At 51.2% G+C, this 16,609-nt stretch overlaps 2 protein-coding genes across 3 annotated transcripts in view; both read left to right on the forward strand.

The window, feature by feature from the left end:
- LOC119954900 (protein FAM180A) overlaps positions 1–16,609 on the forward strand; it is a 118,357-nt gene that overhangs the window by 84,918 nt on the left and 16,830 nt on the right. The gene's annotated exons all lie outside the window — the stretch shown is intronic.
- slc13a4 (solute carrier family 13 member 4) overlaps positions 1–16,609 on the forward strand; it is a 230,306-nt gene that overhangs the window by 22,608 nt on the left and 191,089 nt on the right. The window lies entirely within an intron of this gene.

A 16,609-nucleotide genomic window follows, 5' to 3' on the forward strand; every position in this document is an offset into this window, starting at 1 on the left:
CTCTTCATTTTTGTGCTAACTGCACGCAGGGAGCAGGGTCCAGGTCTCCTGAGAGATATGCTTTTGACAGCTACATTTTGGGTATTGTTGTTGTTTTCTCTTCCCAGAGGCACATGTTATAACCCACAAGGGTCTTATGGGGTGGGAACAATTAATTTCCCGTGAACTTTGCAGCATATGAATTTTCCCCCTTTATGGGGGCGGGGCCCTCTGATGAAAGTCTAGTTGTGGGGTATATAAATCCGACCTGTTAAGGCGCAGGCAAGGCAGATCTAGTTGGGTTCTACCGTGTGATGTATCAAATAGTTATTGTGAATGAACTAAGTTCCTTCAAGCAACTTGGTGTGGACTCCTTTGAAGCCTGATAACACTGGCACTGAGGGTCAGACTGGACAGCTATCGATGCTACCGGCTAAGCCAGTTCCAGCCGGATAAAGATTGGAATTTTCTATTCAACTTACTTCGGTTCAGATGGTTGGATATATTTGACGCCAGCTTGCAAGTTTGGAATTAGTATGCAAAGTGAATGCATTACTTTTTCATGGCCAACAATATCACGGAGAATGATCACTCGACAGTCATCTTGCTGACTGCCTGTGGCACACATATATTTGAAGTGATATAAAGCCTTACCTACCCAGCGATACCTGTCATGCAAACCTTTGACCAACTAGTTACTCTAGTCAGGCAGCACTTCAACTCGGCTTTGCCCGTTATTGTCCGGCGGTATTGTTATAATAACCCGGAGCGGACCCTGGGTGAGTCCGTCACCCAGTATTGTTGAGTTCTGTGAATAGGGCACTTCACTGAGAGAAATGCTGCAAGATCATTTAGTTTGTGGCATAAACAATGTGGCCACAGGAAATAAACTATTGGCCGAACCTCCCCTGAACCTACAATAAGCCGTACAAATTTCACCCGCGCAGAAAACAGCAGAGAAACTGGGTGCAGGAAATACAGGTAATAGAACGAAAGGCCTTGGGTGGGGCCCCCTCCCAGTCTGGGAGCCCTCCGTGGACTGAACGCCGTAAAGGCCCAACCCATTGGTTGGAGGCTGATTTATTCCAACCGGAGACTCCCCCGGAATGCGCTGAGGGTGAGCCGGGTTGTTGTGGGTCTCATGGTCACCCACCCAGGCGAGAGCGCAGACTGCAGACCAACCAGAGATCCAGGTGTCCCGGTAGGGGTGGGCCTCAACCTAGAGCCCATACCTTCCACCTGGATGAGCCTGAAGAGCATGACTGGGTGCAGTTACAATGTGTGGCAGTGACCCGGTGACCCCCATAAGAATTTTGGTGCAAATGAACAGACATTGCTGGACATGGAAATGGACACTGGAGTGGCGGTTTCTGGTGTGGGACAGAGTATTTTTCACCGTATTGAATATAGGATATGGATCTGTACCAAGACTCGGTCAGCCACTTACACCAGTGAGTCATTGAACTTTGCAGGTACCACATGACTCTGGTGGTTCATGGACAACAATTGGTGCACCTCTTGCATATTGTGGTCAGGGAACAAGGCACCAGCTTGTTAGGCCATGATTGGTTGAGCCATCTACAGCTAAATTGGCAAAGCATCCTCCAGATTGGGTCCGGCCGTGTTAGCGAAGTGTTGGGCAAGTATCCCAAAATATTTCAACCCGGATTGGGAAAGATAAAAGGAGCCATAGCTCTCAGTCAAGCTGACTCGGGATCACAACCTCAGTGTTTCAGGCAGGCCGAGTCCCCTATGCATTGCTGGAAAAAGTGGAAACTGAACTCAGTTGGTGGAGAGTCTGGGTATCATAAGGGTGTTTTGCGATTGGGCAGCACCAGTAGAGCTAGTGTTAAAACTGGACAAGGCAGTTGGGTTATGCGGGGCCTGGATGGGCAGGCACTCTTTCCCAGGGTGGAGGGGGCAGACATCAGGGGGCATAGGTTTAAGGTCCGTGGGGCAATGTTTAGAGGAAATGAAATGAAATTAAATGAAAATTGCTTATTGTCACGAGTAGGCTTCAAATGAAGTTACTGTGAAAAGCCCCTAGTCGCCACATTCCGGCGCCTGTTTGGGGAGGCTGTTACGGGAATCAAACCGTGCTGCTGGCCTGCCTTGGTCTGCTTTCAAAGCCAGCGATTTAGCCCTGTGCTAAACAGCCCTATGCGAGGCAGGCTTTTTTACAGAGAGGGTGGTGAGTGCCTGGAATGCGTTGCCAGGGGAGGTTGCGGAAGCAGATACATTAACGGCGTTCAAAAGGCATCTTGACAAACACATGGATAGGATGGGTATAGAGGGATACAGCACAAGGAAGTGCTGAGGATTTTGGCAAAGGTTGGTATCGTGACCGGTACAGGCTTGGAGGGCCGAAGGGCCTGTTCATGTGCAGTATGGTTCTTAGTTCTTTGTTCTCTTTGTTATAAGCTCACCGTGAATATGGTTTCAAGGTTGGATCGCTACCCCACATTGAAGATCTTTACACGAAGTTGGTGGGTGGACGCTCGTTTGCTAAGTTCGATACGAGCCACACATATTTACGGCTCGTATTGGACGCGGCCACCTGGAAATATGTTTCAATCAATACACACATGGGCCTTTAGGAATACACCCGGGTGGCTTTCACCCTCTGCCTGTGCTGTATTTCAACGGTTATAGAGAATATCCTAAGAGGGTTGCCTCGCTTGGCGGTCTACTTTGACGACATATTGGTCATGGGAAAAACTGAACAAGAGCATCTGGACAACATTGAGGCAGCGCTGAAATTGTTCTCTGAGCCTACTGTCTGCTTGCAGCAGGTGAAATGTGCCTTCCGTGAGGGAGCTGGTCTCCCTCAGCTACCAGGTGGACTGTGAAGGCTTTCACCCCGTTACAGACAAGCGAATGGCATTCAGCAGGTCTCTACCCCAACGGACGTCACAGAGCTTTGTTCGTTATTAGGTCTTGTTAACTTTTAGAGAGCTCATCCCAAACTGTGTGACCATGTTGACCCCATTACCTCATTTTGAAGAAATATTAAGTGTGGGTGCGGAGGAAAGTGCAGGACGTGGCCTTTCTCAGGTGAAGCAACAGTTATTTTCTTCTGCGTCGCTGACCGACTACAATCACACAGAACCCTTACTCGACATGTGCGATGCATCATTAGAACATAGAACATAGAACAGTACAGCACAGAACAGGCCCTTCGGCCCTCGATGTTGTGCCGAGCAATGTCCGAAACCAAGATCAAGCTATCCCACTCCCTGTCATTCTGGTGTGCTCCATGTGCCTATCCAATAACCGCTTGAAAGTTCCTAAAGTGTCCGACTCCACTATCACAGCAGGCAGTCCATTCCACACCCTAACCACTCTATGAGTAAAGAACCTACCTCTGACATCCCTCCTATATCTGTACGGTATTGGTACCGTCCCATCGCATCGAATGGAGAATGGCGAAGAACAGCTGATGGCTTTCGCCTCTTGGATGCTGTCTGTGGCAGAACGAAAATATGCACAGATCGAGAAGGAGGGCCTGGCGGTGGTCATCGCGGTAAAAATATTTCACCAGCCCGCTTATGGCCGCCACTTCACTATTATTACGGACCATAAACCTTTACTCAGTCTTTTTAAGGAGGACAAGGTGATCCTGCCCATTGGCTCTGCGAGGGTCCAATGCTGCTCTGCTGTTGGTCACTTATGAATATTCATTCAGCATTAGCCGAGGACCCAGATAGCGAATGCCGACGCACTGAGCCTTTACTGACTAACCCCACAGCCCCCCCGCCCCACCTCCCAGGCATCTATTGAGAAATTACAGATATCGTTTAGTGTGCACTGCATCCCTGAAGTGTTCGTTATGGAAAAACGGTCTCCTTTTATGAGTCAGGAGTTCTCTGAGCTGTAAGCTTTGAACCCGCCTTAGTATGATTTTCCATGGCATCGGTGTGAAAGTGCACCGTAACCAGGACCTGCAAGGGCATTACCCTGTTGTACCAGGTGACACTCCGAATATTCTAAACTTTGCAGACACTGCCCAATGGGTCTCCAGAACTATCTTCAGCCAGACTGGGCCGGTTTCCTGTCAAGTACAGGTTCAAGGTAGGATCATGCGAAAGCACCTTTATCACATTCGGTCCAGGCGCAATTCCCCCCCCCCCCCCTCCCCACACTGGGTAGGAGAATCGCGGGGGGGGGGGGTGGGGGCGGGCGAGTGCCGCCACGACACCCCGGCACCCGCACGCGATTCTCCCACCACCCCCAAAACGGCACGCCGAGATTTACGTTTGTAGCGTCAAGCGTCGATTCTCCGGCCTGGATGGGCCGAGCGGCCTGCCCAATATGACGGGTTTACGCCGGCGCCAACCACACCTGGACGCTGCCGGCGGGAACAGCGTGCGAATGCTGCGTGGGTGGCCTGTGGCGGGGGTGGAGGATCGAGCACCGGGGGGGGGGGGCGCTCAGAAGGGGTCTGGCCCGCGATCGGTGCCCACTGATTGGCGGGCCGATGTCTCTGAAGGACGCAACCTTTTACTCCGCTGCCCCACAAGATCACTCCTCCATGTCTTGCGGGGCACCCGTGGAGAGGGCAGCAACCTGCGCATGCGCGGGTGACGTCATTTATGTGGCGCCGGCTGCGTAATATACGCGGCACCGCTTTTATGCGGCGCCAAGACCCGGCACGCGTAAATGACGCAGCGCCGCTCCTAGCCCCCCGGGGGGTGAGAGAATAGGGGGCGAGGAGCGGCCTCTGACACCGGAGTGAAACACTCCGGTTTTCACTCCGGCGTCGGCACTTAGTCTCCCGTTGGGAGAATCCCGCACCCCCGTCTTTCGTAAAACTTCTTGTGAAGTTTTTATCCAGCCGACTCTGAGGCGACAGCAGGCCGTAGCGGAACCTCAATGGGGTCAAGTCACCGATATGAATGGGGTCATAGATACAGATTCGGAAATGGAAATTCGAGCATCCACAATATTTTGTTTTTGTCCTGGATTAACCAGCCTGATTCACAGATCTAACTATCAGATAATTAAAGAATAAGGGATCAGATAATTAGGAACACATAAATGACTTGTTAATGGAATAAAATCTCGGCCTGTTTATAAAATAGAGAAGGGTTTGGACGGAGCTGTCACTGTGTCATGAGTTTCCTCTATTACTCCCGAGCTTATGGGAAGTCAACTCACAAAATCGACCCCATTTGGGCTGGAACTGAACAAATGTTGTGGTGGAAGGATAGCGTGTCACAACTACATTCCCAGATGTTACGAATAAGAATAATAACAATATTTAAAATGTCTTTCTCAGAATTCTGCGGCTGATCTACTAAAGTTACAGCCATGAATGCAAGCGAACCTCAATGAGATTGATCCCCCCCCCCCCCCCCCCCCCCCACACACACACACACACACCCCTCCACCCTAATCTTTCCATTATTGCCGTTTTCTTGTAATCTTGGCTCTGTTGAAACAATGGAGTTGGGTACACCAGACCTGGAAACACTTACTGAGGTCTTTAACACTCATCCAACAAAACGAGTTAGTGAACTCAGAAGAATTTCCTTTCGCAAGTTGCCAATAATTGGAGTGGCAACTGTTTGTCAGAATTACCACCAAATGAGGCTGATGTTTATCCCATTGGTCACCAATCAGACATGTTTCTGGATGGTATTAGATGACATGAAATATAATTTATGCACTTGTTGTGAAACGATTCACTGCAAACTCGCTAGCGTTGAGTTAGAAATAGACATTACAACCTTTGAAATGGATGAAGCTTCTCCCCAACAGTTGATAAGGAAGGAGTTGGTTCAGTACACTGACGGGGAGTGCAATGAGAAGCATTTTATTTATTAGTAATGAATGGATGGGACTGGAGAGAAAAAAGGCAGCAAAGCTCAGCTCCGCAATGCCCCTTGTGGCAGTTCCACAGAAAACCCCAACAGTTGAAACAATTCTGGAGATTCTGGTTCAGGTCCACACAGTGAACACTGATGACCAGGGCCAATGGCTTCATTCAGCATCCGGCAGGACCCTGCAGAGTGACCCGATCATCAGGTCATCTTAAGTTCGGCATTTTGATTAATTTCTACAGTTAATCAGCAAGGGGGATAAGAGGGAGAGGGTAGAGAAAAGGAGTTTAACACTGCAAGAACCATAGAAATGGATATTAGTTCATGTGATTTCCAAAATTCAAAGTGAAGAGCCCAGTGAGGGATTCTTTCATACAGGCGTGTGAGTTCAGCTGGCTGAAGATTGGAGTTGTAGTATCCACATTTCAGTTGCTGCTGACCTCACGATGAAGTAGGTACCCAGCGACTGGGTCAGTTCTATAGGTGATGGTAGATCTTCCAGAAGAGACAGGTTTTGAGGTACAGGCTGCTCTACGTCAAACAGCTCCTCATCCTTCCTTCCAAAATTATCCATGACTTTGAACCTCACTCTCTCAATAAAGACCTCCAGTCATACAACCCTTTGATATATCTGTGTTTCTCTGATTCTGACCTCTAACACATTCCAGATGTTAATCACTCCACCATTGACAGCCAGCTGTGCCTCCAGCTACTGACGCCATAAACTCCGCACTTCCCTCATTCCTCTTCTCCTCTCAATCTCTCTCTCGCGCTCTCTCTCTCTTTATGTCTGTGATCAATCATAATAGCATAATTCACACTGTTATCACACATGTTGTACCATGCCTCTGTAAGCTCGGCAAATGAGCAGTTGCCTGGCTCTGCCCCTAGGGGGAGGTGTACTGGGAATGTACGGAAGTTTGTACTGGGCTCCACCCTTGGCTCCGCCCATGACTTCTCCCACCCCCACTGGTTGTATAAAGCTTGGCAGTCGGAGCCTGCCTGCCAGTTCATCTAGAGTTCATCTCGTCACAGGCAGGCTCTGTTGTAAGATGATTAAAACCACTGTTCACTTCTAACCACGTGTCGCGTGAATTGATGGTCTCATCAATGTCTCCATAGTATCTTTTCTCTTTGACAGTTTCCCAGACCAGAGGTTAACCTGTGTCAGCAACAGGGTGGGAAGGACTCCAGAACAGGCTGCAGGAAGAGGTAGATCCAAACCCCAAAAGCAGGGTGCGTGGTAGATCAGAGAATTCGATCTGGGATATTCCAGCAATCACCAGAACCCCAGCAGAGCAGACTATAAACATTCTGAAGTCTTGTTTTTGGCGCATGGATAAATTTGGTGGGTTGCTTAAGTTGCCCAGAATCTGCAGGATGGTTTTATTACATTATGTACTTCACAATATCGCTATGGGGCATGAAGGGGCCACCGAGCTTGCATAGCCTGACAGTGAGGATGACAGTGAAAAGGAAATGAACAATGAAGAGAATGTGAATAAAGTGAGTGAGGAGAACACTCGAACCCTCAGGAAGCTATCTGAACGAGGACACAACAATAATAAAACTGCCTGTTCTCCCCCAGCACCCTCACAAAGTTCTTCACTTCCCAAAACCCATTTATACCAACCGGCCGACCTTCGGGTCCCAACCCAGCCTACGTTCGCGACCCACACCGGCTGACCTTCGCGACCCACGCCGGCTGACCTTCGCGACCCACGCCGGCCGACCTTCGCGACCCACGGCAGTTGACCTTCGCGACCCATGCCGGCTGACCTTCGCGACCCACGCCGGCTGACTTTCGCGACCCACGCCGGCTGACCTTCACGACCCACACCGGCTGACCTTCGCGACCCACGCCGGCTGACCTTCGCGACCCATGCCGGCTGACCTTCGCGACCCACGCCGGCTGACCTTCGTGACCCACGCCGGCCGACCTGCGCGACCCACCATTTTCTCTTACCTTGTTTGCTGCTGACAATAATGGAGGAAATGGTTTTGGGTCCCTTTGGCCCTCGTACTCGCTCCTCCAATGGAACCTGTTGGATGAAGGTGAAGCCTCCCTGTGTCGGAAGGTATGGAGTCTCCATCTGTCCAAAGTTCTGCATTTTTTTCCATTACAATTTTATCAAATAAACCCCCCCCCCCCGAACTTGTAAAGAAAAAAGAAAAAAGAAAATGAATAAAATTAATGAAAAAAAAATAATTAAGTGAATAAAATAAATGAATAAAATGAATAAACCCCCCGAACTTGTAAAACAAAAAGCTGCGACCGTTTAAAAAAATAGCGGCAGCACTGCGCATGCGTGCCCGATGATCGTGCGCGCATGCGCAATGCGGCTGAATTTTGTTTTACACGTTTGTGGCCATTTTAAAGGCCGCTTGCAGCCGGCGTTATTAAAAGCCGGATGCTGCGCAGGGACTTGCTCCGCGACACTCCCGACAACCCACGGGTCCCGGCCCAGACTTTGAAGAACACTGAACTTGAGTCACGTGAACCAGACAATATGGGCTCAATGGTACAACTTTGGGGGGAGTACAGGAGCAGACAGACCTCGGGGTTCAGGTGCATAATTCTCTGAAGGTGACCAGGCTAGTTAAAACAGTTGTTAAGAAGGGTTATGGTATATTGCTACCTCACGGCACCGAGGCCCCAGGTTCGATCCCGGCTCTGGGTCACTGTCCGTGTGGAGTTTGCACATTCTCCCCGTGTCTGCGTGGGTTTCACCCCCACAACCCAAAGATGTGCAGAGTAGGTGGATTGGCCACGCTAAATTGCCCCTTAATTGGAAAAAAATGAATTTTAAAAAAAGCAAAAAAGAAGGCTTATAGCATCTTTAGATTTATAAATAGAGGCAGAGTATAAAAGCAAGGAAGTGATGCTACACCTCTACCAATCATTGGTCAGACCACATTTGGAGTATTGTGTTCAGTTCTGGACACTTTATTTAAGGAAGAATGTTGAAGCCCTGGAGAGAGTGCAGAGGAGATTTACCAGAATGATGCCAGGAATGAGGGGCGAGATTCCCGACACCGATTTCGTATTCGGCGATCGGGTGGAGAATCCCTTTTTCCGATGGAATCGGGGGCGGTGGCAGTTTTACCCAAGTTTTGGATGCCTCGCCCGCTCCAAAACAGCGCCATCGCAGCGCGCGCCGCACACTGTTGGGACGGCCTCAGGACGTAACCTGAAGGCCCTCCCCCAATGCTCCGCCCCCGATGGGCCGAGTTCACGTTGGCACGGGCGACGTGTGGTCCCAGCCGTACGGAAACACAGCGTGGCGGCTGCGGACTGTGTCCATTGCTGCTACAGTCAGGCAGGAGCCGTGCTGCTGGCCGGGGGGGTGGGGGGGGGGGGGGCTTCCGCGAGGGCTGGGGGTCCGGTGGGGGGGTGGCCAGTGGCTTGCCCCGGGGGTGGCCACGGGGATAGTAGGTCAGGTCAGCGCACATGCACGTCCACGGACCCGGCAATTCTCCACCCGTTTATTTTGCAGAGGCCGAGAGTTTTAAGTGGGGCGGCTGCTACCCTTTCGCCAGTCGCAGCATTGTCCATGTAAAACACTACGGATCCTCCCCTCACCACGGATCCTCCCCTCACCACGGATCCTCCCCTCACCCCCCCTCGCCGGTCACAGCATTGTCCATGTAAAACACCACGGATCCTTTGCACTTAGCCCCAGAATCGGAGAATCTGGACCGAAGAATTTTAGATTCATGGAAAGATTGGAGAAATTGGGCCTGTTCTCCTTGGAGCAGAGAAGATTAAGAGGCGACCTTATTGAGGTGTTCAAACTTCTGAACAATTGCGACAGGGTAAAGGAGGATATTCTGTTTCCACTGGTTGGTAAGTCAGTGATGGGGGGGGGGGGTCACAATTTCAAGATGGTCATCAAGAGAGTTCGGAGTGAGATGGGGAGAAACTTCTTTACTGAGAGAGTTGTTGGGGTTTGGAATGCGCTGCCTGGGAGAGTGCTGGAGGTGGATTCCATAGGAGGTTTCAAAAGAGAGCTGGATATTTGAAAGTAATGATTTAGAGGGTTGCGGAGATAAGGCTGGGGAATGGGACTAGCTGGGTAGCTCTTTCGGGAGCCGGTGCAGACACGATGGGCCGAATGGCCTCATTCTGTGCTGTAAATAACAAAAATTATGGGAGGGGGTGGGTGAAGGGGCTGGTTCGCTGGCTTTTAAAGCAGACCAAGCAGGCCAGCAGCACGGTTCAATTCCCGTACCAGCCTCCCCGGACAGGCACCGGAATGTGGCGACTAGGGGCTTTTCACAGTAACTTCATTGAAGCCTACTCGTGACAATAAGCGATTTTCTTTTTTCCTTCTTTTTTCTGAAGGGGGTTCCTGTACTAATGGGGGGTTCCTCTGTGTGTGTGTGGTGGGGCGGGGTCGTGTGTTGGGGGGGTGGGGGGGGGGGGGTCTCTGTTTCTGTTTCTGTGGTTCTTCATTTTTTTGAAGTGGAGACAGCGCCCATATTCCGGAAAGCTGTCGTTGCCGGCTCTTTCAGACCCCGACATGCCCCGCCAGGATGATAGTGTGGGGCAACAGGATGAGACATTCCAGCTGTGTAGCCAACAAGCTGTTCGAGAGCTTTGAAACCACCCCCCCTCCCCGCAAAATTCCATCTTGCGTGGACAGCAAATGGGAGGCGGAGGGGCAGTGGTGATGTCACTGGACTGGAAATCCCGTGGCGCAGGTTGCTGATCTGGGAGTTTGGTTCAAATCCCTGATTCCATGGGCAGGAGTCTAAAGCCATTGGTCCGACTCCACAAGAGAATGATGATGACGTGTATTGAGGACAGAGCGAAGCTCTGAGTTTCCTCAACGATATGTCTGACTCCTGTGTGAAAACGAGCTTAACGACCCCCGCCCCCAACCAATGAACGGACTTATCATGGGGTTCAGAGATGCTGGATCAGCTCCCATCTGCACCAGCTCCCTTCAAGGTGGGCGGCACAGTGGCACAGTTGCTTCACAGCTCTGGGGTCCCATGTTCGATTCCCCGCTGGGTCACTGTCTGTGCGGAGTCTGAACGTTCTCCCCGTGTCTGCGTGAGTTTCTTCCGGGTGCTCCGGTTTCCTCCCACAGTCTAAAGTTGTGCAGGTTAGGTGGATTGGCCATGATAAATTGCCCTTGGTGTCCAAACGGTTAGGAGGGGTTACTGGGTTACAGGGATGGGGTGGAGATGGTGTGCGCATAGGGTGTAGGTGTGGGATGTAGTGGGGTGTTCTTTCCAAGGGCCGGTGCAGACTCAATGGGCCGAATGGCCTCCTTCTGCACTGTAAATTCTATGATTCTGTGAGGTCAGGGATTCTGTTCTATTTCTCCAACTAACCTCTGGGGTGGGTCAGACTCTCTCCACTTTAGCCTCATCACCAGTGGCAAAGAGTGGCTGAAATGAGAGGCTGTGCGTTGATTCTGGAAGGTGGTGGGGGTGGGTTGGGGGGGTGTTTGGGGGTGGGGTGGGGTGAGGGGGCGGTGGTGGTCAGGGTGGGGAGTGTTTGGGGGTGGGGGGGGGCGGTGCTGAGGGGGCGGTGGTGGTCAGTGTGGGGAGTGTTTGGGGGTGGGGGGGGGAGGGGGGGGCGGTGCTGAGGGGGCGGTGGTGGTCAGGGTGGGGGACCTGCCAGCAGCAGTGATCAGTGTGGGGGGTGTTTGGGGGTGGGGGGGGCGGTGCTGAGGGGGCGGTGGTGGTCAGTGTGGGGAGTGTTTGGGGGTGGGGGGGGGGAGGGGGGGGGCGGTGCTGAGGGGGCGGTGGTGGTCAGTGTGGGGAGTGTTTGGGGGTGGGATGGGGTGAGGGGGCGGTGGTGGTCAGTGTGGGGAGTGTTTGGGGGTGGGGGGGGGAGGTGGCAGAGACATCACGCTGCCTCTCACACTGCGATGAATCAGCGAGTGTGCGCAGGGTTTGTGGAGCATGACGTCATGAAATGACAGGCTGGAGAACAAAGTGATGTGTATTTGCTTTTGTAGAGTGGGGACCTATCTTAACGAGTGCCTATGATCACCCGTGTCCACCAGACAGTTTGTGATGTCCTCACCCTCACACTGTGTCTGGGTGTTTTCCCAGGATTCAGCGCTGAGGTTGAGGTGATCTGCTGACTTCCATACTCTGTGCCTGAGATGGTTTTGGCTGGCGACCCCTGGGGCCCTGGAAATTGAGGGTGCGGGCATACTTTTGGGCAGCATGCATGTTGCATTGCTACCCTCCTAGGTGTTTGGGGCTGGGGGTGTGTCACCAAAGGGAGGGGGCTGTCAGATGGGCTGGACACCCCCATGGTCCCCAGGCTGTCGGGCCCCTCACTGGGTTCCTGCCTATCCCTTTCCCTTGGGTGCCAGGAGCCCCCTGGGCTCCTCCATGGGATAGAGGGGCAGCTGCAGTCAGATGCCGAAGTCCTGCCATCCCATGGTACGCATACATGTGGATTCCCCCCAGTGAGAGATTGGAGGTGGCAGCCTTTCGTTGGCTGCACGAAGAAGGTCATTCATTTTCTTCCTGCACTGCTGACCCGTCCTCTTTTGCAGTGAGCTGGCATTCACTCATGCCGCCATAGCCTCCCAGGTTGAGGTGTACACTTCCTGGAGTGCGGCTACAGGACGTCCCGCCTCTGCTGGACTCCATCCAGATGTCTGGTCAGGACTCCCTTGGAAAATTTTGGAGCAGGTTTCGTGGCTGCCATTTTGGAGCAGGTTTCGTGGCTGCCATTTTGGAGCAGGTTTCATGGCTGCCATTTTGGAGCAGGTTTCATGGCTATCATTTTGGAGCAGGTTTCATGGCTACCATTTTGGAGCAGGTTTCATGGCTGCCATTTTGAAGTAGGTTTCATGGCTACCATTTTGGAGCACGTTTCATGGCTGCCATTTTGGAGCAGGTTTCATGGCTGCCATTTTGGAGCAGGTTTCATGGCTGCCATTTTGGAGCAGGTTTCGTGGTTGTCATTTTGAAGTAGGTTTCGTGGCTGCCATTTTGAAGTAGGTTTCATGGCTACCATTTTGGAGCAGGTTTCATGGCTGCCATTTTGGAGCAGGTTTCATGGCTGCCATTTTGGAGCAGGTTTCATGGCTGCCATTTTGGAGCAGGTTTCATGGTTGTCATTTCACCGGTAATGGAAAGCTCCCCAGCGATTGCAGTGATTAAGATTCACTGGAGCAGACAAATCAGCGGGAGGCCTCCAAAAGTGCGGCGTGATTCACCTGGGGAAAAAAGTTTTGTTGAAGAGGCCGCGGAATTCACTCTGTTTTTCTCTTTGTCAATTTTTGGTAAGATTCCGCTCTCTGTCTTAACCAGCTAATTGTTGAGGAATGTGCAGTAAATGTAGATAATTCACACACATATGTATTTTGATATGCACCTGAAAAAGATAATGAGCACAGGAAAAAGTGTGCAATACGGGTATATTCTGGTTAGATTTGAAAACTTTAAGCATGGATGCAGCATGTTAAATTGCGTTGTTGGCACTTTAATGAAGTAGAAGCAGATGTTGGAATGTAAGGTATGAGGATATTTCCTTCGGTATGAGTTCCAACTTCTACAGTTCCCAGATGCCAAAATAACCACAAATCATCACAGCTCCAGCTATTGAAGCAAAACACAAGCTAATTATTGGATTAATTTGTCACGGATGGGGATGAATATTCTGAAATCCACTTAGATAAGTTTGCTTCTTGCCCTCTGAAACCTGAAGGGTGGATATGAAGGGGCCTCCATAAGGTTGAGGATTGAAGGCTGGGTGTCCTGGATGGGGAGGGGGCACAAGTGGATGTGGGAAGGCCTGAAAAAGGGGGTCCCTCAGCTACCCCATAGTGGGTGTCATCACTTGGGGGTGTGGGGCAATGCACATGCGTGTGGGGGGGGGGGGGGGGTGACATTGCCCATGGGTGGGAGGGGACCCACAAGCTCACTTGGAGATCAGGACACCCTTTCAAACCGGATCTCTGAGGAGCCAGTCTGCCCAGCACGTCCGGCTCCCCAGTGATGGAAATAATTCAAAGTGTGGGCTTGACCGTGAGAAACTCCCCAGGGCACAAAAAAGTGACTAAGTGTGGTTAGATAGCGACGGGGAACTCGCCGGGAGAGCTGCAGTGAAGCTCCCAGCAAAACCCGCCACAAATAACACTTAGAAACGTTTAGTTTAGATCACAGTCAACATGTGTGCTAAATAGTGGAAGCAGCATGTTACAGACAGAGCCAAGCAATCAGATCAAAGCCCTGGCGTACTGTTACCTTTAGTCATTAATGGTGATGTATACTAACTGGCAAGGAGGCTTCAAAACCATCTCCATCATCAGTATTGAAACGTCAGTGCAAAGAAAAGCTGATGCATTTGCAAATATCCTCAACCAGAAGCACAGAGTTGATTATTCATTTCAACCTTCTCCTGAGCTCCTACCATCACAGATGCCTGTCTTCAGCTAATATGTTTCACTCCATGTGATATCAGGGATTATCTCCAGGCACTGGGTCAGTCTCAGGCTGTCTCAGTACACCTACACTACCAGTGTCTATCTAACAATCTGGAGATTGCCCAGCATTGACCTTTGCACCCCAAAATAGGACAAATCCAGATGATAAGCGCTCAGAAGCACCTCCCGTTTTGCGGGATATAACTGCCCCATACCGTGATGTCACGTATCATGGGCGAAATTCTCCCAAAACGGGAGAAATCGTAAAACTGCCGTAAAACCCGGGCGGGTTTTACGGCAGCACGCCCCTTTCCGACGGGGGACCGATTCTGGTCCCCCGTCGGGGCTAGCAGCCCGACGTCGGAGGCTCCGACAAGTCGGGCTTAACGAAAATTGTTTAAGCCCGCTTGCCGGAGTTAGCGCCGGCTGACGCGTCATATGACGTCAGCCGCGCATGCGCAGGTGGGAAGACTCCACCCGCGCATGCGCGGGTGACGTCATCGCGTTTTGCGCGAAACCCGCGCATGCGCGGGCCGGGTTGCCCCTCAGCCGCCCCGCGTATTGATACTGCGGGGCGGCGGAAGGACAAATAGTGCGCGGGCATCGGGCCCGCTGCCCGCGATCGGTGCCCACCGATCGCGGGCCCATGGCACCCTTGGCACGGCCGTAGTACTGCCGTGCCAATCGGTGCCATGGTTATTTTTTGCGAGTTTGTCACGACGTTTTTACGAACGGCAGGACCAGGTGTGTTTGCCGTTCGTAAAAAGGTCGTAAAAGGCTGGGACTTCGGCCCTTCTAACAGCTGAGAATCGCTGCCGGCCGTAAAAAAACGGCGGCAGCGATTCTTGTCGGGATTTCGGCGGGGGGGGGGGGGGGGGAGAATAGCGGGAGGGCGTCAAAAAAGTCGGGAAGGCCCTCCCCCTATTCTCCCACCCGTCGTGGGGGGGGGGAGAATTTCGCCCCATATGTCCGCACGATCGATCTTCCTGTTCCAAAATGCACCAAGTGTTTTGAGGACTGGGTTTGGTCTCCTTCACATGACACCATTGACTTGAGTAACCGCCCGTCTTCGTCCCGGTCCTTTGGCATCAGCCCGATCCCGATCTGGTTCTCCGCTGTGCCTAGTGATCCTGCTTTGAACCTCTCGCCCATACCACCCCCAAGCTTGGTTAACCTCTCCCCACTTTAGAGGCCAGTGGCGCCTATTTCAGTGCACTCTATTGTCTGAGCTATCTCGATCACGTTATAGTGGTTTCAGCTTCTCCTGGATATTAATGTTATGGATCCCACAAACCAGCCGATCGTGCAACATGTCACTCAGCACGGTCCCAAAGTCATAGTGCTCCGCGAGCCCTGAAGCTGATACAAACTCTTCATGATTCCTCAGGACAGAGTTAAACTTATCACGTTGGAGGATAATCGAGGGCCTCGGGTTGAAATGTTTTTCAACCAATTTCACTCTCTGAGTTGGGTACCTCCGGGAAAGTGAGTTTCCGAATCAAATTGTACATTTGGGGCCCACAAACTCTCAGAAACATCACCTTCTGTTTGCCCTCGACTGTGATCTTGTTCATAATAAAAATAGCAGAGCTGTTCGATGTACAAACTCCAATCACCAACCACTTGGTAAAATGGGTCCAGTTTCCCAATCATAACCATTTCCACTCACGGTATAAATAATTCCGACCCTTGCTGGAGCTTGTCTACATTCCCAGCTCGTCCTTTCTTCCCGTCTCGATTTATGACGACTGTCGGCTGGAATTGAAAACATTTTCCTTGTTGCCAATGTGGTTGCTTGAGACAGACACTGGAAGCTTCCAGTAGTTAACAAAGGGGTTTATTGATGAAATGTAAAGGCAGTTATGTAACAGGCAGAGAACTCAATGCAAGAGGTCTTAAATCTTCGGCCTCTACATTGCCTGGGTCCCGCTCCCAGGGCCCTGCGCAAACTCTTTATTGGCCCGGTTTTGCATGTTCCCGTGCGATTGGCCCCAAGCTGGTCATGTGGTCCGTGGAGCCCGCCTGATTCAGGGGGTTACTACCCCAAGGCAATAAATACTGGCCTTGCCCTCGACACTTACACTCCAAGAACAAGCAGAGACACCGAACTCAGAGATGCTAGATGTGGGTGAAATGCGTATTGTTTTGTTGGAAGCATATTTTCAGGTATTTTTAAGGAAATTTCAGCAAAATACTATTTCAAAATGTATGAAAGAAAACATTTCAAAGCAACATTTTGTGCACACAATACATTTTAACTCGCTGCCCAATTGCACTGATTCATAACAGATTTGTTGTTCAGTGTTTTGCAAAATGGTTTTGTGCAGAAATGTAGGGAATAAACCTTTTGAAAGCAGATACAATTACGCCAGAATGGCCAATTGTGTGCAAAATGGAAACTGT

This window comes from Scyliorhinus canicula, chromosome 20, assembly GCF_902713615.1.
Source record: "Scyliorhinus canicula chromosome 20, sScyCan1.1, whole genome shotgun sequence".
NCBI lineage: Eukaryota > Metazoa > Chordata > Chondrichthyes > Carcharhiniformes > Scyliorhinidae > Scyliorhinus > Scyliorhinus canicula.